General features: G+C 42.6%; 1 protein-coding gene across 1 annotated transcript in view; it reads right to left on the bottom strand.

Annotated features, from left to right (window-relative positions):
• Window positions 1-19,460, bottom strand: part of CMKLR1 (chemerin chemokine-like receptor 1) — a 252,563-nt gene extending 233,103 nt beyond the window's left edge. Inside the window, exon 1 of the mRNA XM_073625847.1 lies at window positions 19,392-19,460. The gene's annotated coding sequence lies outside the window, so the exon portion shown is untranslated. The remainder of the gene's footprint in view (window positions 1-19,391) is intronic.
• Between the last annotated feature and the right edge of the window lie 2,094 nt (window positions 19,461-21,554).

Here is a 21,554-nt window from a genome sequence, read left to right as displayed (position 1 = left end):
CACAGGAGATTTTATCCACATATTCTGCCTGTGCCCAAAATAGCTTCATACTGGAAAGGTGTGCTTGATGTCATCCACTCTGTGGTACAGATCCCTGTTGTCATGCACTCTGTGGTACAGATCCCCTAGATACCGCTTACTGGGTTTAGTGGAGGAATTGGCTTCAACTTTGGCCTTGAGAAACATACTGAGCCTATTACTTTTCTATGCATGTAAAGCTAAAGCATTATGTTGGAAGAAGTACTCTCCCCCCTCTATTATTTTGCCACTCTATCAGGATACTTAGCGGAACAGAGGGTGTCCTATTAAATTTAACAAGGTTTAGTCATGAAAGGTATATAACCCCTCTATGGCTACCCCTATGGACAACTAGATGACTGGTTGTGATTTTCAGATTACCATGAGCTCCCACTTCAGTCTAGATACTCCTTCTATCTCTCATCTCTTTGCAAGAACCATGCACCATACTACATACTGTGTTGCTGTTTAGGCTGTTATTTAGTGTTTGTAATTTTTTATTTTTGTACTGAGGCAATGGCCCCTGCGAGCACAAGTTTTGCCTGTTTATGTTTTGTTTTATATTTCTATGCAAAATCAATAAAACAGATTTTCAACCTCAGTGTCCACAGCCCCCCTTGAGGGCCAGTTCACACCTGAATCACACAGGAACACAGTCCACATTTCTGTGCTACTTAGTGAGGTACAATTTTCAGCCCCTCATTTGAAGGGGCTGAAATCATTCTGGATTGCACAAAACGTAGTACATACATTACTTTTTAAAGATGCACTGAACCAAATCACAAGGTACTGATCCGCCTGTTTATGGAATGGAAAAAAATTCATCATCTATGGCCAGCATTACTCTTTCTATGGTCTTCAAAGCCCTTAATATCCGCCTCTGCAGCTGACCACCGGTCCTCTAACAGGTTGTCATGTACCTGATAGGAGACGGAGTTGATGAGGTCAGCTTCTCTTATATCTCCTGTCCTGGCCCCACTGAGGATGAGACAGAGGAAGCCGAAGGACAGGAGGGACATGAGTGCCTGATGTGGATGATTCCGGGCCAGTAGCTTGTCAGGGTTCTGGAGACTGGAGTGTGCAGCAATGTGCAAAGCTGAAGCAGGAGACAGCCAGGCAGGCACTCAAGGGTTAACAGGAGCCAGGATCATAGACAGAAGCAGAGTCTCAGGAATAGCCAGGATCATCAGCATGCAAGCAGCAGGGTAAAAAATCATAGACAGAGGAGGAGTCAGGAACAGAGCTGGGTCAGAGGTGAGCAGCAGAACAGGATACACAGCCAAGGTCAAAGAACAAGCCAGGTCAGCAACTAGAAGAGCACACAGGATCAGATCAGGATACAGAACACAACTGAAGATCAGCCAGTAAAGGATAGGAAGTTGGACTCCCTTCAAATAGGCCGTCTGGCGCCAAGAGGGATTATGCCCACGTGCGTGCGCACCCGCAATCATGGACTCTCGCTTGCATGCGTGCGCCTGTTAGCCATTCTTAAGGAAACTCTATGCGCTTGCGCACATCTATGTGCCAGATGTTTCATAGGGATTCCCTGACACAGGTTGAATGATGGCCAGTATCATACAGCCTACTTCTTGTGTGCTCATACCTTTAATCCTTCAATCTTATGGCCAATCCAGTGACAACGCAGGTTTTTCCCCTTTGACGGTATGTAATGACATGTGAGTGTCACTCACTCCAGGAGTACTGTGCACCAAAGGGGAAAGACCTGTGATGTCACTGGACTGGCTAAAAATAAAGTATTGAATTTAAAAAAATTCAAGGAAGGAAAGTGGGGGGGAGAGCATTAAAGCTAAGCTGTGTTCTGCAGCATCCTATACTAACCTACCCATTGGTCCCCCACCACTCTGTTTTCTACCAAGAGTAAGCAAAGGAAGCCTTGCTAAAGCTCTAAGTTGATCTCAGTTGTAGCTTATACAGGGCGGAGGGTTTTCTCCCTGCCTCCATATGATAGCTCTGTGCCTAAGAAGTCAACTGCCAAGCACCAGCACTGTTACACACAGTGGATGCAGGTGATTGAGTAACTTGATCCACTGTATATGGGCATGATTCTTTACTTCCAGAGGTGAACAACCCAGCAGGCAAGTGAAGTTTATTGCATTAAAGTAAACCTGTTTCTTTGCTCCTTATAGGCAAAGCACAGATCCACTTTAAAACCCAACTCCAGGAAACCTGAAAATTCTCCCCAAGTCAGCCCACTGCAAGGGTCAAATGCTTATTTAGCCTAGGAACTGTGAAAAGCATTTCTACTTATCCGATTGTCCCTTCCCCCAGCAGATGGTGCTCCCCCCATGCACTGGTGGTGGATTGTGACTTCACATTCACATCCTCATGTCCAGGTCTTGATGATTTCAGAACCTTAGACAGCTGGAGCATGGGGGTGGGGGGGGTGGGGGTGGAAATGCTGCTAAGTAAATGTTCTGCATGCCCCTGGACCCAAACAAGCAGTTAACCCTTGTAGTGTGGACACAGTCCCACTGCAGGGGAGAATTTTTAATAGTTCTCAAGTTCAGCTTTAAAGTTGCTTCTACCTTTTATTTAGTTGAAACATTTCAGAAGAATCCTGATTAGTTGCTATGGACAACAATTCCATTTTTTTTTCCTTCTGTAGTCAGACTCACAATGCTAACACTAGATTTATCTGCTTACTAACAGATGCAGAAGTAAATGTCATTTTCTACCAGCTTGGTCACATACACTGGTTCTAGCGCTGTAAGTGATGTCATTGCCCAGTGTTCGGCCCAGTAAGTGAAGAATACTACTGTATAGAATTTTGCAATAGTTCTCAGGCAGAGCACATCCGTGCCATCAGTGTACCCTTTGCAAGTGTACACAGGATGCTAGGTGCTGTACACCCATTAGGATACATTAATATATTTGGCTTGTGACAGGTTCTATTTAAATACTGCACCTTTGCCTATTCAGTGGTTTGCTACAACTGATCCTACGGGCCAAATATATTGCTCTATACACTCTTATTGTAACAGTGACACAGTGACCCACCTTTACAGTCTCTTCTTTATTAGTGTTTTATCAGCCTGATGGACATTGCTGTATCTTGGTTCAAGTTTCTTCAGAAGATTATGGGGTTAATTGTTATATAAGAACCTGGAAGGCTGCCCAGAAAAGGTGGGCGAGCTGTATTGTCAGTGCTAGTTATTTCAGCATTTAACAATGACATGGTTAAGGGTAGGATGTGGGAGGTAAAACAATGGAGAGAGAACATCTGACTTAACTCTTTACCTACCTGATGTAATCTTAAAGTGGTTGTAAAGGCAGAAGGTTTGGATAAGTTCGCCTTTTAACAAAAAATAATAAATGCACATTTTTTTGCAGGAAAAAACTCTTAAGCCGCCTACACACAATCGGATTTTCCAATGGGAATTGTGTGATGACAGGCTGTTGGCGGAAAATCCGCCCGTTTGTACGCTCCATCGGACAATTGTTGTCGGATTTTCCGCTGACAAATGTTGGATGGCAGGATTTGAAATTTTCCGCAGACAAATGTCTGTTGTCGGATTTTCCGAGCGTGTGTACACAAGTCCGTTGGACAAAAGTCCAAAGTACAAACACGCATGCTCAGAAGCAAGGACGAGCCAGAAGCGGTCGGTCTTGTAAACTAGCGTTCGTAATGGAGATTTAACATTTGTGACGTGGCAAATTATGAAATCACGAAATGCAGCGCATATTCTCTTCTTCTTTAATGGGATAATAATGAAGCTGCCTTGCTGGTGATACTGATGGAGTTATTGCAAACACATTTTCAAAGGCTTTTTTTTCTAGTGATATCAAGAATAATATTATTATGCTTGTTATTATTATTTTTTTTTTTTTGGTGCAAGTTACCACAACACCATTATCCTGTATTTTTTAAAATCAACAATACAACTATGTTGGTGTCCCTTGTTAATTTTTATTTTTTTTAAATGTAACTGCCTTCTCCCAAACTGTCATTTGAAGTAACAAACATAGCCAAGTATTATTCTCCACATTTTTTTAATGTGCATTAAAAAAAGAAAACAAATAAAATTAGACATGCTATCTGCCAATAGAACTTAACCAAAAAGTGCATTCTATGCATCCAAAAATATAGAAAATATACCAAATCAAATCATTATTCAACCAAAAAATAAAATAAAAGCCTCATGCATGTGTCCTGCTTCTTAATATAGGGGGTCAACAATGCCAAGAGTTGGTGAAAGCAGGGGTCCGTCATCCAGAGATAATTCCGAAAATCATCCGGATTATTCTCCTGGAGCTCCCGCAGCAAAGGCAAACGACATAATTGGTCACGATTAATAAAGCAACCAATTTTTGGTCCTAGAAATTCTCCTCCTCCTATTCCTGGACTGGACTTGGGTCAAAGCAATAACTCCAAGGCCAATAATAAATAACACGTTATCTTCTCCGATTCCACAACATGGCTGGTGGACAAACGGTCGCTCAGAAACAAAATGAAAAGTGCGAAATGAAAAGTGAGAAATGAAAAGTGCGAAATGAAAAGCGCAAATCAACACTCACCAAACTTCTACTAACACGAAATTAGCAGAAGGAGCACAAAGGGTGGCGCCTGACAATTGAACTTCCTCTTTTTTGGCTCTTAGTACATCTAGTATGTCACTACATTCGTGTTTGTTGGGCGACAATTGTGTATTGTTTGTATGCCAGACAAAATCCAGGCACACGCCTTCGGACAAAAGTCCAAGGTTTTGTCTGCGGAAAGGCATAACACCATCATCTGATTGATAGATGTCTCTAAATAAAGTGCACTGTGCAAATTGTATATCAACATTGGAAGTATAGTCCCATTGGTGATTAAAACATGAATTCATTAGTACACATTGATGGGCAGGAATCCAGGAGTGTATTACTAAAGGAGTCACCGCCATGTGTGCATCCACCGCCCAGAGGAGAAGATTAAATATGCTTACTAGGGATGAGCTTCGCGTTCCAGTCGAACCCATGTTCAACTCGAACATCGGCTGTTCGATCGTTCGCCGAATTGCGAACGATATGGGCCATACGCACCAAATTCGTGTGGCGCATCACGGCCCATAATTCACTGCAGCATCGCAGTGCATTGCTGGCTGATGATTGGCCAAGCATGCACTATGACCCGCATGCTTGGCCAATCACAGTGCCGTCAGTAGAGAGAGCTGTAATTGGCCAAAGCCAGGATGGCTTTGGCCAATTATGGCTCAGGGGGTTTAGAACACGCCCCACACTATATAAGGCCGCCTGCACAGCGGCCCTGTGTAGTGTGTTCCAGTGTGCGTAGAGAGAGAGAGAGAGACAGTGTCATTTCATTTGAGTTAGCTAGACTAGGCAGGACAGTCAGTGAGTTAGCTGCACTTACAGTGTATTGTGTATATATATGCATCCCAGGTGTTGTATATATATATATACACTGTATTCAGTTTAGCTAGATCCGTTCCTGTTATCTTCCTACTGACAGGCAGGCTTGTCTTGTTACAGTATTTACAACTACCTGAAGAAAATTGCTGGTGTTCTTTTGATCCTATTAGTACCACAGTCAGGCAGCTAGACTATTTACAGTTAGTGTAGTGCATCCTCCTCACAGTGTTCAGTTAAAGCTACAAGCTAGTTTAGTGTGACCTCTGCACAGTGTTCAGCTAAAGCTACAAGTTAGTTTAGTGTTACCTCTGCACAGTGTTCAGCTAAAGCTACAAGTTAGGGTAGTGCGTCCTCCTCACAGTGTTCAGCTAAAGCTACAAGTTAGTTTAGTGTGACCTCTGCACAGTGTTCAGCTAAAGCTACAAGTTAGGGTAGTGCGTCCTCCTCACAGTGTTCAGCTAAAGCTACAAGTTGGTGTAGTGCGTCCTCCTCACAGTGTTCAGCTAAAACTACAAGTTAATGTAGTGCGACCTTTTGCACAGTGTTCAGCTAAAGCTACAAGTTAGTGTAGTGCGTCCTCCTCACAGTGTTCAGCTAAAACTACAAGTTAGTGTAGTGTGTCCTCTGAACAGTATTCATCTAAAACTACAAGTTAGTGTAGTGCGACCTCTGCACAGTGTTCAGCTAAAGCTACAAGTTAGTGTAGTGCGACCTCTGCACAGTGTTCAGCTAAAGCTACAAGTTAGTGTAGTGCGTCCTCCTCACAGTGTTCAGGTAACACTACAAGTTAGTGTAGTGCGAGCTCTGCACAGTGTTCAGCTAAAGCTACCTGTCGAAGGTTGCTGGTGTTTTCCTGATCCTATCACTACCGCAGGCAGCTAAATAAGCTACAAGTTAGTTTTTTACGAGCTTTGCACAGTGTTTACCTAAAGCTATCTGTCGAAGGTTGGTGGTGTTTTCCTGATCCTATCACTACCGCAGGCAGCTAAATAAGCTACAAGTTAGTTTTTTGCAAGCTTTGCACAGTGTTAACCTAAAGCTACCTGTCGAAGGTTGGTGGTGTTTTCCTGATCCTATGACTCTGCTGGCAGCTGGGAAGGATGCAGTACAAGGTGCAGTAGTGTTGGAGGTTGTTCCGCCACCACGCCTCCAAAATGCCACTACTAATGATTGTGACACAGCTCTCTCCTCCACCCCCTCCTCTTCTTCTTCCTCCATGGCCTCTTCCTGTGCTTTGTCCTCGGAACCAGCAGTACTCCGTAGCCATTCAAGGGGCTATGCAAGTATGCAGGCCAAAAGATGCCATGCGGTGCTTGAGCTGGTGTGCTTGGGGGACAGGAGCCACACTGGGGCAGAGGTTCTGTCAGCTCTGCAGGGGCAGGTTCAGAGGTGGTTGATGCCACGCCAACTTAAGGCAGGAATGGTGGTTTGCGACAATGGCACCAACCTCCTCTCTGCCCTCCGACACGGACAAATGACTCATGTGCCCTGTCTGGCTTATGTCCTTAACTTGGTGGTGCAGCGGTTCTTGGGCAGGTACCCGGGCTTACAGGATGTCCTGAGGCAGGCCAGGAAAGTCTGTGTGCATTTCCGCCGGTCATATAATGCCAGTGCTCGGCTGGCAGACCTCCAAAAGGAGTTTAACCTGCCCAAGAACCGCCTATTCTGTGACATGCCCAACCTGGTGGAACTCAACTTTGGCCATGCTGCAGCGGCTGCACATGCAGCAGAGGGCCATCAATGAGTATCTGTGCGACTATGGCACCAGGACAGGGTCAGGGGAGCTTGTTTTTTTTTCCCCACGCCAGTGGGCCATGATCAGGGATGCATGCACTGTCCTGTCCCCATTTGAGGAGGCCACGAGGATGGTGAGCAGTGACAGTGCATGCATCAGTGACACTGTCCCCCTTCTCCACCTGTATGAGCACACGCTGCATGGAATAATGGACAGGGCACTTGAGGCAGAACAGAGGCAGGAAGAGGAGGACTTCCTTAGCTCTCAAGGCCCCCTTTATCCAGACAGTGTTCCTGCGTGCCCGCCAATCACACAGGAAGAGGACGAGGAGGAGGAGGAGGAGGATGATTGTGTCAGTATGGAGGTGGAGCCTGGCACTCAGCATCAGCAGCAGTCTTTAAGGGATCAGTCCCAAGAAACACATGGACTTGTACGTGGCTGGGAGGAGGTAGCTGCGAACCATGTCATCCTTGGTGACCCAGAGGATTCCGGACTCAATGCCTCAGCAAACCTACGCTGCATGGCCTCCCTGATCCTGCAACGCCTGCGTAAGGATCCTCATATTCGTGGTATCAAGGAGAAGGACCAATACTGGCTGGCAACCCTCCTTGATCCACGTTACAAGGGTAAGGTTGCGGACCTTATCTTGCCATGGCAGAGGGAGCAGAGGATGAAACATGTTCGGAAGGCCTTGCAGAAAGGTCTGTGCAACGCGTTCCCAGAGATTGGGAGGTTACAAACTCCTGTTTCTGGACAACGTGTTGCTGAGGCTTCGGTCAGTCAAAGAAGGAGCGGTGGAGAAGGTGGCCGTCTGACCGATGCGTTCAGACAATTTTTTGGTCCGCAGCCCCAAGGTATGATCGGTTCCAGCAACCATCGACAGTGTCTGTTTTACATGGTGCAGGAATACCTAGGGGCAAGATCTGACTTGGACACCTTTTCCACCGAAAATCCTCTGGGTTACTGGGTCTTGAGGATGGATCACTGGCCAGAGCTTGCACAGATTGCAATTGAGCTACTGGCCTGTCCTGCATCCAGCGTTCTTTCAGAACGCACATTCAGTGCTGCTGGAGGCTTTTTAACCGATCACAGGGTGCGTCTGTCCACCGACTCGGTCAATCGACTGACCTTCATAAAAATGAATCAGTCTTGGATCGCCACCAGCTACCAAGCACCTGATGCTGATGTAACCAAATTTTTTTTTTTAAATCTCAGATCCCTTCAAAGACTGCCTATGCTGATGCTGAGTGACTATCCTGAGTAATTATCCTCTTCCTCCTCAATGATCACGCTGATAGCTTGTAAGAACATTTTTGGTTCTGGGCGCCACCACCAGTGCCTAAGGCCCAATTTTTCATCCCCTGCTTAACAGGGGCCTGTAATTACAATTTTTGATGCAATACTTTGCAGCAGGGCTCGTTTCTGCGTTCCAACTAGAGTATCTGTGAGGGGTTGGAGTGTTGTGGCACCAGCACCAGTGCCTAAGGCCCAATTTTTCAGCTCCTGTTCAACAGGGGCATGTAATTACAATTCTTAATCAAATATTTCACAGCAGGGCCCGTTTCTGCGCCCACCAAGAGCGAGTGAGGACTTACAGTGTTGTGGCACTAGCACCACCACCAAAGGCCCAATTTTTCTTCCCCTGTTCAACAGGGGCATGTAATTACAAATCTTGATCTAATATTTCACAGCAGGGCCCTGTGAGGGCTTACAGTGTTGTGGCCACAACAACACCTAAGGCCCAAATTTCTGCTGAGTATATAGGGCAGGCCTCTACTTTCAAACATCCAACTTACAAACGACTCCTACTTGCAAACGGAAGGAGACAACAGGAAGTGAGATGAAATCTACCCCTATGAACGGAAATTCTCTCCTGTAAGAGTTAATATGGGAAAAACATTTCTCCTTTCCACTGATGCTTTATCACCAATTTTTGTTTCACAAAAAAACCCAAATTTTCAAAAAACATTTGTCATGGGACAAAAAGTGAGGTGAAATCTTCTGAAGAGGAGCACAGACAGCAAAACAAATGTCACAGGGGTGATAACCCTTCCCTAGGTTTTCCAAAAAGCTTAAAATAGATTTTTTGGCTGGAGCTAAACACGTTAAAAATGTACCAGTTCAAAATTACAAACAGATTCTACTTAACAACAAACCTACAGTCCCTGTCTTGTTTGCACCGCCTGTATATTGCTGTTCAGTTTCCTTTTTTTAATTTAGGTGCGGGGTTCCCCTTAATATCCATACAAGACCCAAAGGGCCTGGTAATGGACTGGGGGGTACCCATGCTGTTTGTCTCACTGATTTTCATCCATATTGCCAGGACCTGATATTACATTAAAGCCGCAAGCAGTTTTAAATGACTTTTTTTCCTTTAAAAATGACATTTTGTGCAGGGACTGTTCTAAGCACGGGAAACATGCGCCATTTTACAGGCATACTATAGACACCCCCCAGGTACGATATTTAAAGGAATATTTCACTTTTTTTTTTTTTTTACTTTAAGAATCATTAAAATCACTGCTCCTGAAAAAATGTCAGTTTTTAAAAGTTTTTTTTGCATTGATACATGTCTCCTGGGGCAGGACCCGGGTCCCCAAACCCTTTTTAGGACAATACCATGCAAATTAGCCTTTAAAATGAGCACTTTTGATTTCGAACGTTCGAGTCCCATAGACGTCAATGGGGTTCTAATGTTCGTGCAAATTTTCGCTCCGTTCGCAGGTTCTTTTGCGAACCGAACCGGGGGGTTCGGCTCATCCCTAATGCTTACCAGAAGGTAGAATCAATCAGGCATCTGATATCAAAGCTCTGGATAGCGAGTGGTGCAATTCCCCCTCCTCAGCTGAGCCACCTCAGGCAACCTCGACCCGGCATGTGAGAATATGGATCAGGATGGCAATGTCCCAGATGGTAAAAAACCTCCTTCCACCACAGAACCGTTTGGTAGGTTTATGGTTAACAGCATCCATAAAAAACAACAGAAAACCTCCACATAGTGAAAAACCATATGGTTACGGGTTTATTTGGAATAAAAAGGCTTTACATAGATTCCAAGATGTATTTCATCAAATAAAAAATCTCCTTTGTGATCACAAAAGCATAACATTTAAAAAGGCGCAATGGCATGGAAAGAACTCTACAAAGACTTCAACTGGGGTATGAGTTTTTTGTATATGCTAATCACAATTTATTTTGTATATCACAGTATGTTGATATGTCAATACTCAACATTTGATACCTGGCGCTGCATTGTTTTCACTCTATTCATTCACACATTTTTTGTTAAGATTGTAGTGCTGGCTGCTATTGTTTATGTGTATAGCACAGTATTTTTATATTAATTCCAAATTAATAATTATGCTACCAAAATTAGTGTGTGCTGTAAATTGCCCCTAGCATTGCTGCTGTTTCTTCTTGCAGGAGGTTGCCGTTTTGCTTAAGCCCAGAGCCCCTGAACAGCAGTAAACCATAAAGAGGAACTAAACCCATCGGTTTAAAATGGAACTTTACCCATAACAACTTGATAAAAAAGAATGTTCTTTAGCAAGGAAAATACATTTTACATTAATAATGGTGCTACCAAATTGAGTGTGTGCTGTAAAGTGCCTCCAGCATTGCTCCTGTTTCTTCTTGGTGGAGGATGCCATTTTGCTGAACCCCAGAGCCCCAGAACAGCAGTAAATCATAAAATGGAACTAAATCTGTCAATTTAAAAAAAATGCTTAAAAAAAAATTACATTCCTGGAATGTCGGGGTTTTCTAACTGTCACATTTGCTTGTGTCCTCAACCAAACTGTCAAACCTTCAAATGGCTGGGTTTATAACAGATCACATGTGCAGCACCATGGTAGATGCAGGTCAAACAGAAGCTAGCTTCTTTGGCTGTAAAGGATAGGAGGGTTTAAAGCAGAACTTTACCCATAACAACTTGATAAAAAATAATTTTCTTTAGCAAGGAACATACATTCCACATTATTAATTATGCAACCAAAATTAGTGTGTGCTGTAAATTGCTTCCAGCATTCCTGTTTTTTCTTGCTGGAAGCTGCCATTTTGCTGAAGCCCAGAGCCCCTGAGCAGCAGTAAATCCTAAAGCAGAACTGAACCCATCCATTTAAGGCGTTTAATTAAAAAAAATACCAGGATTGCCAACTGTCACATTTCCTTGTGTCCTCAACCAAACTGTCAAACCATCAAAAAGCTGATGTCATAACTGAATACATGTGCAGCATCATGGCAGTTGCAGATCAAACAGAAGCAGCTTCCTTGACTGTAAAGGATAGGAGGGTTTTATTACGCTTTAAGGCTATCAGCAGATCAGCCTATACAGATTCAGCGGTGCCTAAAAATGCCTAAAAATAGAGAGCAACTGAGCATGCGCAGAGCAGGATGAGACAGTGTATTAAAAAAAAAATTGTGAGGTAAAGCCCCCAAAAAGCAAGTCACAAGAGGACCATGCAGCTTAAACAAGTTTTTTTTTTTTTTAAATTACAAATATATAAAAAAAAACAAAGACTTGGTAAAAAAAAAAAAATTTTTATCAAGGTTGGGTGACGGACACAAAAGTCTGACGGATTCGTACGTGATGACGCACACCGGACTAAAATAAGGAAGTTGATAGCCAGTAGCCAATAGCTGCCCTAGCATCGGTTTTTGTCCGTCGGACTAGCATACAGACGAGTGGATTTCTGGGTCCGGCGGAGTTACGACGTAAAGATTTGAAACAAGTTCCAAATCTAAAGCCTGTCAAATTTGCGACTGGAAAAGTCCGCTAAAGGTCCGGTGGAGCCCACACACGATCGGATTGTCCGCCGGATTTGGTCCGTCGGCGTCTGTCGGACCAGTCCAGTCGAAAAGTCCGACCGTGTGTACGCGGCATTACAGTGTTTAGACTTTGGTGAGTTCCTGGCACACAATTTTTGTGTTTTGAGACAGTGTATTACTGGTCCTGGATTTAAACAATATAGACACATACTTATTTTAGATTTTTTACATAGCTATACCTGCAAAAGGGGCCAACCTGAAGTGATCTAGCAGGACTTACTTTTCTGACTAAAGTTCCACTTTAGGATCCTTTCACATGGGCGGTCCAGCCGGCAGACTCTGCTTTGCTCAGCAGAGGATCAATCTGCTGATCCCCACTGAGCAGGCGGATGACAGGGTCCGTCTCCGCTCGCTGTACAGAGACAGACCTGTCAGAGCCCTGCTTTTCTCTATGGGGAGATCTGATGAAAATGGACCGCCTGTCCATTTTCACCCGATCCCATCTGATCTCATCCGCCAGACGGATGAAAAATAGGGTCTCCATCCATCTGGATTTCATGGACAGGATCGGATCAGATAGCAGCGGGTTTCAGTGGACATGACACCGCTGACATCCGCTGTCCCATAGAAATGAATGGAGGCTCCGATCAGGTCCGCCTAAAAAACTGACAGGCGGACCTGATTGGAAAGTCCGTGTGAAAGGGGCCTTAAGTTAAAAACTGTTCTGTGACCAGTTCCCCCCAGCCCCCCTAAATACTTACTTCAACCCAATCTCAATTCAGCGTTGTGCCCGAGAGCAACAGCACTGATCTTTCTCTCTCCTAACTGGACATGAAGGCAACAGCGGGAGCCATCGGCTTCTGCTGCTGTAAATCAAACCCAGTGAGGAGAAAGTGGGAGGTGGGGCTGAGCTGTGCTTTGTGTATCAACAGACACACACAGCCGGGCTCGGGATCAAGCCTGCACGTCTGCAAGCTGCTTGTTATGGGGAGGAGCCAGGAGCACCGTGGGGGGGACACCAGAGGCAGAGGAACAGAGCTGTTCTGTGCTAAACCATTGCATAAAGCAAGTAAGTATGACATGTTTGTTATTTATAAAAAGAAAAAAATATATATTTCCAATCACTTTAACACAGATGTGGTTTACATGGTATGACCTTTGCCAAATCTGGCTGCCTGCAGGTGGGAAACAGCAATGGAAGAATCTAAACACTAACATAACTATATTCCCCTATTAAACAATGTTAGAGAAGATTTACGGAAATGGTCTAGCCTATCCCATTCCTGGTTAAGCAAAGTAAATATTATTAAAATGAACATACTGCGTCATATTCTTTTCATTTTCCAAATGATTCCACTGGGTGTTCCTATAGGGTTCTTTAATATACTGCAGACCATGATCTCCCGCTTTATTTGGCGGAACAGTCACCCCAGAGTATCCTGAGAGGTGTTATTTCGCTCCAAGTGCTCTGGGGGCCTGGCACTTCCTAACCTCAAGACCTACTACCATCTGGTTGTGTTGTCAAGATTGGCAGACTGGAAATATGCCAAAGGCTCTAAGTTATGGGTACAACTAGAACACTCCTTAAGTGGCATAGACCTCTCGGTTGCCCCCTGGATACCCTGTTCCTTCAGGAATCTTGCCCAATCACCTTCGGCACTTACCACATCCTCCTTGGATATATGGGACGCCCTAGACAAAAAATTTTCCTGAACATTTGACTCCCCCTTGATGCCTCTCCTCAGCCATAATTATTTCTTACCAGGCTTAATGGATCCAGGATTCAAATCCTGGGCATCAGAAGAACCTCTCTTGCTGCATCACGTTCTCTGATCCAATACTCTTAAGCCGATTTCCAAGATTCTTCACTCCAAACCAATCACATTTATGGACAAATGGAGATTTAATCAACTGCAACGCTTTCTCCGGACTCTCCCCCAACCTCTAAGAGGAATACAAGACCTCAATAACACTGAAGAAGTGTTTAAACAAAAAGACCCACCTCTGCACTGCATCTCGCTATTCTACAAAGCCCTCATCGAGCTTCAAAGCCCCTCACACCCGGCTTTCCTGGCTAAATGGGAAATTGATCTGGACTCCCCCCTCACAAACAAACAAAAAGACAGTCTTACAATTGGTTCATGTCTCCTCTCTGGCTTCAAAAATGGCAGAAGTTAACTACAAGTTACTCACCAGGTGGCACTACACCCCATCCAAACTGCATCAAATGTTCCCCGCCAGTCCCCCAATGTGCTGGAGGAACTGTGGGAACAAAGCTACTCATGCACACATCTGGTGGACCTGTCCAATCATTCGTCCCTTCTGGACCAACATCCTCAATCTAATACTACAACTCACAGACAAGGACCCATGGATCATCCTATTCCACGCTACTAAAGACTCCATCGGCTCCTACTGTACAAGGGCTCACTCATCCCTCACCTACTGAACATGGCCAAGGCTCTAATACCGACTTTCTGGGGCCACTCAACAATCCCGTCCATGAAAAAATGGCTGCAAAAAGTTGTCGAGGTCCATCTGATGGAAGACATTACCCATAATAGCAGAGACACATCTAAACGCCTTATGTTAGTCTGGGCCCCATGGACAAAATTTATGTCCACCCTCTGCTACAAAGAGATCATGTCAAAGACCCTGGAAGACTTCCATTCTAACACCTCTAATTGATTCCTTCATCTAATGTATAAACTTTTTGCTGAACAGGATATATCTCTCTCTCGCTTGACCTTAACAGTTTAACTTTAGTTACTTTAAATATGATGACATGCATGCCAACAACCCACCCTATCCTTCTACATACCCCTCCATTAGCCCCCCCCCCCTCTACTTCCCCTCTTCTTTCACACTTTACCTCTTCCTATCTCCCCCTCTGTTCTTTACCTCTCTTATGCCCCGTACACACAGTCGGACTTTGTTCAGACATTCCGACAACAAAATCCTAGGATTTTTTCCAACGGATGTTGGCTCAAACTTGTCTTGCATACACACAGTTACACAAAGTTGTCGGAAAATCCAATCGTTCTAAACGCAGTGACGTAAAACACGTTGGGACTATAAACAGGGCAGTGGCCAATAGCTTTCATCTCTTTATTTATTCTGAGCATGTGTGGCACTTTGTCCGTCGGATTTGTGTACACACGATCGGAATTTCCGACAACGGATTTTGTTGTCGGAAAATTTTATATCCTGCTCTCAAACTTTGTGTGTCGGAAAATCCGATGGAAAATGTGTGATGGAGCCTACACACGGTCGGAATTTCCGACAACAAGGTCTATCACACATTTTCCGTCGGAAAATCCGACCGTGTGTACGGGGCATTACACTGAAACTGCTTCCAAGCTGGACGAGTTTCTTTATTTTTGAATGGTTCAAAGGTACACATGATTCTATGCCTCTGTTTGACCAATTGCTATATATATGCAGGTTTTAACCTCTCCTTACTTTCAGAGGTCATTGCCTGTTCCCTGTTATTAGACTAGATTGTATGTACAGGTGACCTAGCGTACTTTATTTTAGAAGACTGTTTTATCAGTACTGTTATGTATTTTTCCCTCCTCTGCTTGGTTTTAATAAACAATTATTAAACAAAAAAAAAAAAAAGATCTAAACACTGACAATTAGTTTACGGAGGATCTGAGCACTGGCAAAGCCCTGCCAAAAATGTTTTATTGGGGAAGCACAGTCATACAGCTAAAGTGTATCATTAATAGAGCATCTTCTTCAGAGAATGCAACACTGGTACATAAATGTGTAATAATATCAGTGTGCTGTACACAGCAGGCAGCAACATTCCCATGCAATGATGTCAGCAGGCCTATATCATGACCCCCATGGGGCTGATGCTTCCTGCACTGATTTAAAGGATCACACGTAGGTTATAATCAAACATTTCAGTAGCTTCTAACACAGTAGCAGGCTTTTGCAATTTTGTAAAAAGTCCACTTTAATTTTTTTCATGGACTTTATTATAGTATAGGATTAATTATGCTTTTAGTTAAAAGCGTAACTCTAGGCAGATATAAAAAACACAAATTAGCACAGCTCTGAAATCGTGAATATGACATTGAATGTATTTTTTTTTTTTAATTGCAGGCAGTGTAGGTACCTGATTTTGACATTGTGTGAATCATTCACACAAGCGGCCAGAGGGTGGTAAAAGCAGGCAGTCGAGCCGTTTTTTTTTTTTTACAGTCCCCCCATCCACCCACCTAAACTGGGGCATGTAGTCATTCAGGGCTACACAAATGCTGTTGTCACAATGCGCTGTTTTGCAGCTGTGGATAAAATTCAATGGCATGCTGCTTGACGGATTCAAGTTATGGGGCCGCACCACAATTGCCCTGCAACTATGTGCAACGTACACAGTTGCAGTGCGGTGGGTCTGCATTTTGAGATTAAGGCAGGTATTGAGCAGGTGACATCACCTCCTTACTGCTCTTTAAATGCTCTTTCAGAGGAGCGGCAGTATGTGAACAAACCCCGAATCACCCGTTCACAGTCCCTCTATGGCAAAACTGGAGTTTAAGGAGCATGTGCTGACAAGAAGCATGCTAAAAGGAGGAGAAAGCAGAGTGACAGAGGGATGAGCTCATTACTGTGCTTCTGCTCCTTGCACTCTCCAGTCACGGGCTGGGGTGGGTCCAAGACAGCCTGGTTATAGAGAAGTGGCTTGAATGATGCTGGCTGTCAAACTGAGGCCATCTAGTGGTGATAAAGAACAGAAATTTCTTTTTTTAATTGTATCTTTTAATGGACTATTTATTTTTATTTTATTTATTTTTTTTGGTGAAGTTCTGCGTTAATGTTACTATATTCAGTTTTTCAAAATGCAAAAGCACAACAGTTTTGTGTAGTTTGAAAATAATTTATTTGTATGGAAAATTGCAACTGCAGGTTAGAACAAATATCATTCATAATATTAATTAAGTACACATCACTCTTGCTGATATTCCATTTGTTTCCCTCTGTTATTTTGCACTTTTTGTTATCTTTTTTCTTTTTTTTTCTAAGAAAAGCTACATGTGGGTCACTGCAACTTGGAGCTTTATTATGATAGAACTACTGCATGCCAGAAAATCATTCTGTTAACCACTACCATTCCGTCGTACGTATAAAAACTTCCGCGTGAGCTGGTGGTGATATCTGGGTCATGGCTGCAGCTGCCACATCCATCATTTTCACCCAGTGATTCTCTTTCTTCTAAAAGTGATCTGAGTGCCTAAACAGCCACCCAGTCACTTTCACAGGTGGCAGGTAGGGGGTCCCCCGCTTTCTTATACTAACGGGATGCACTGTGAAGAGAGGAAGGAACAGAAGTTCCATTGCCTCTTCTGTGATGTCACTTTGTTATAGTTTGATTTTGTCACTTCCAATTTAGTTTGTTTACAATCCATTACCAATTTGTAAAGCAGCCGATCAAACCGATCTCAGTATAATCGGCTGCTTTGGAAGGCAGAGGAGAGATCGAAGGTCTATAAAGAGGACCTGCCATGAACCATGCTATAACAAGGGAGGTTGTTGACCCCTTGTAATTGCATGAAAGTTAAATTAAAAATAAATAAAGGTACCGTTTAAAAAAATACATTTAAATAAAATAAATATGAAAATAAAACAAAATATTTTAAAGCACAACCCCCGTGCTCACGCACAAATGCAAATGCGCACTTAGGTCACATATGTAAACAGTGATCATACTACACATTTGAGGTATTGTCACGATCGTCAGTGTGAGAGCAATAATTCTAGTGCCAGATCTCATATGTACTGTAACTGTAAACTGGTAAGGTAACCTATAAAGGCTTTTAATGCGTTGCCTATGGTGATTTTTAGGTACTGCACTTTGTCGCTGTTTCATGGCCATACTCAATTTTAAAGCATAACATGTAAGGTATCTATTTTTTTGGTGTAACATCATCTTTTGTATTTTCCAAAATATTCATATTTTACTCTTTTGAGTACTAAATTGTGTTTGTGAACACTAAAAAACATGAAAGTGTATTTTTTCCTGAAAATTTGCATTTGATAATCTACTGCTCAAATATAATATGACATAAACCCACTATTTTATTCTCCAGGGACTTAGCTTTCAGAAAATATATATTGTTTGGGGGTTCTAAGTAATTTTCTAGCAAAAAAATGCAGATTTTTACATGTATGTTATAAATGTCAGAATTGGCCCAGACGGCAAGTGGTCTGAAGTATACCTTACCTTGTAAAACCATTAAAAAAGTTGAAGATACTTTAACTAGTCTAGTTTAAGCAAAACATATGGATCTTTACATGTGCTGATAACATTTTTCATTGCATTGCCAAAACAGGTAACAGGGGCATATGCTAGAATTTATAGTAAAAATAGGGAGGTTCTGCTATTATACCAGGTTCCATAGTTAACTGTAGCAATAATAAACGTCAAACAAAAGCAAACAGAAGACCAATGACAATTCATTTTCCTGATCTAAAATAATACAACATAGATTTTAGCAAACTGTTATGTGTAGTGCACTTTGCTTTTAGCAATTATGTGTTACACTCTGTGAGACACTGATTGGCAGGATTGTGGACGGTGTGCATGTATCTCCTAGGTATCTCACCTACACACTGGGTTTGATATGAAGACAACAAGCTTTTTGCTTTTTCAGAATCTTAATAGGTTCTGCTCTAGAGCTTGGAGGCTTTGTAGAGGTAGGATAAAGCCTTCAGTTCTAGGTCCCTATCTTACCTGGTAGCCAGACCTCGTTATTAGTCTCAGTTGTCCACAGGCTTTTATATATGTGAGCTGACTTATGCCCAGGGCTTTTCCTCTGTCTGCCAGCTCTGTTCCTGGGTGAAAAGGCTAAGTGCTGAGCATTACTCAGGAACTGACTTGAGTTTTGTTAGTTGCTCAGATGAGCATATGTTTTGTTTGTATTATGCTATAGATTTGCTGTACAGAGCACTTCTGTATTGGAATTGTGTTGTTTTTTTTTTTGCAGCCTTGCTGAATAAAAGTGACGAACCTGTTTAGACTGTTTCTGGGTGTTCTTGTCTTGTGCACCACTGCCAATATCAGTTCAACCTGGTTCATTACAACTATATATATATATATATATATATATATATATATTGTATATTTCACAAATCCTGACAAAGTTGTATCATAGGGAATGGTTAACCCAAAAAAATACAACTTGGTAGACTTTTACACTCTAGACTTATTGACCAGTGGTTGCCAAGGTCTGCACTCTGCAAACACCCCTGAATATCACTGCTTTACATCATTATTCTTCTATGCCAGAGATAAATCCACTTATTAGAAAGTCCTGATTCAGCATACTATACAACATTTGATAAGCAGAAATAGGGATATATAAAATGCACGCAAGTTGTTTTTTTTTTTTTTTTTCTAGCACAGGTACTGTCTGCAGTTGACACTGAATGTTATATATAGTTAAAAAAATAAAAGTTACATTAAAAATGATTCTCATGTTTAGCATTTACCTACCTTTTCACTGGAAAAGTCCTGGAGATGCCCCAACTTATGTTATGTCATTCCTCATGGAAGTTCTAACAGAATATTTTGGAGTAGCATCTCTGAAGTGTAAAACAACCAGTAAATTTGTAGCATGTGACAGAGCGCAGTGATAAAAGCATTACACGGCTTGTATACAGCTGTTACTGTGTACTTTCCAGAACACTTGCAATTTGCATTTTTAATTCTGAGATGTTTGCCAGTTCCCAAGCTGTTCACTTTCCACACCCCAGACAGATGTACAGTATATGTACTTCTCACAGTTCCCAAGGTGTTAGGGAATGTGTGATCCAAATGTCCATATATCATTCTCCATAGCAACTTCATAGCAAACAAATGAAAGAAATCTACGGTACCGATTTCACAAAACATGAACATGAAACATTCCTAATGTGGTTCGGTTTTTACTCTTTAAAACAAACCCTAAAAAAAATAGTAAAGAAATTAAATGTTCTTATTTTTTTTTTATATATACCTTATGTTACCAGCTTATTGTGCTCAGGTGCTTGCACCCACTGTGTCTTTAGGAACCGCTGATGTCACTAGGAATCCCTGCCACATAAGCAAAAGGGCAGGGACAGCAGTGTCCAAATATATATCTATGACACTGATCAATAATGGCCATGGCTAAATTTGGTCAGTGATGTCACCACTATCCCCTCCCCTTCCCTTATATAACTAATGACAGCTTGGTTAGTTGTTATTCTGCTATAAGTAGGATCAGGATTGGTTGTGTGCGGGGTTGTTTTTTTTTTTTTTTTGTTGGTGAGTCAGCGGGCAGTGGGCTTCATTATTTACAATGGATTTACAGTGGGGGACTTTTGGGGGATTTTTGTTTTTTTGGGGTGTCTTTATTTCTTGGTTACATTTTTTGGTTTATACTATATACTCCCTACTCATTCACAAAGGGCCAGTGTCCTTGGGCCTCCTTATATTTAAAGGGGGCTTCCAGATTCTGATAAGCCCTTTGTGCACAGACAGTCATAACTACTGGCCAGGGATGTGGGGAAGAGGTCCTTGTTCTCATCAATATAGAGACAAGGTGCTTTTGCCAGGGTCCTCCTCTGCAAAGGAACCCCCATGTTGAGAACATATGGCTCGGGATGGTTCAGGAGGGAGGGGGGGGTGCAAACGCTTGTCCTGCCCGCTTTTCCAAAAGAGTCTGGCTTGCATTTTGGGGATAGGGGGGATTCTACACAATTTTTTCTTGCAGTAAAACGTGCTACAGCAAAAGTGACATTTATGAAACAAAAATATATACAGTACTGGCAAATGAAAATATGTATTTTGGGGGAGCTTTGAAGGGGTCTGTGTGTAGTTTGGGCTCAATGAAAGGAAGGCTGAATGATGCTGGTCATCAGTCGGAGGACATTTAGTGGCAGTGTTGCAGGAGAAATTTCCAGAATGAAGGTGAATTTTCATCAAAAGCTGGTTTTATTTCATCTTTAAATTGACTATTAATTTTTACCTTTCTTTCAGTTGGAGTTCTGCTTTAAACATGTTTGGGGTAAACAGACTATTCTCAGACAAAAATGTTAAGAAAAGGAGGCAGTCTCCCCCTCGTTTCCTTTTTGTGAAATCCACGTTTCCCTTACTGGATGAGAATCGTCTGGAATCTTTACCTGATGGTTACATTTCAACCTATTCCGCATTTACAATCTTTTACATCCCTCTGGCTTTGTGTTTCCAATGTTCCCTTTCCTCCTCCCCCCAGCTATACCTTTCTGTCTATCACTTCATAAGCCCGCTTGTCTTAACTGGTTGATGTACCCTTCTTGCCACCCTGTTGCCTGCAATATAAGCTACACCCTTTCCAAGGTATTCCATTCCCTAATCCCTAGTCCAAGGATGAGATATCCCTTTGATTTTTACTTCTAGTGCACACTATGAATGCTAACAATGTTGCATGAAGGGTCTCCTATGTACAATGTTATTTTGAGCATAACGTAGAGATTATGTTCTATCTCTGTTCCTATATTTTGCTATCTGTAAATTGTTGAAAACTCAATAAATACTATTAAAACAAAAAAGACTCAAAAGGACCACCTGGGCTTTTTCGCCCTCCAGTCTTTTATGTATGAATACTGTGCTATTTCTTATTTAGGTCACACAGAACAATGTTTATGCGTGTATTTG

This window comes from Aquarana catesbeiana, linkage group LG01 (assembly GCF_042186555.1).
Source record: "Aquarana catesbeiana isolate 2022-GZ linkage group LG01, ASM4218655v1, whole genome shotgun sequence".
Classification (NCBI taxonomy): domain Eukaryota; kingdom Metazoa; phylum Chordata; class Amphibia; order Anura; family Ranidae; genus Aquarana; species Aquarana catesbeiana.
This window is presented reverse-complemented; position numbering and strand designations above follow the sequence as displayed.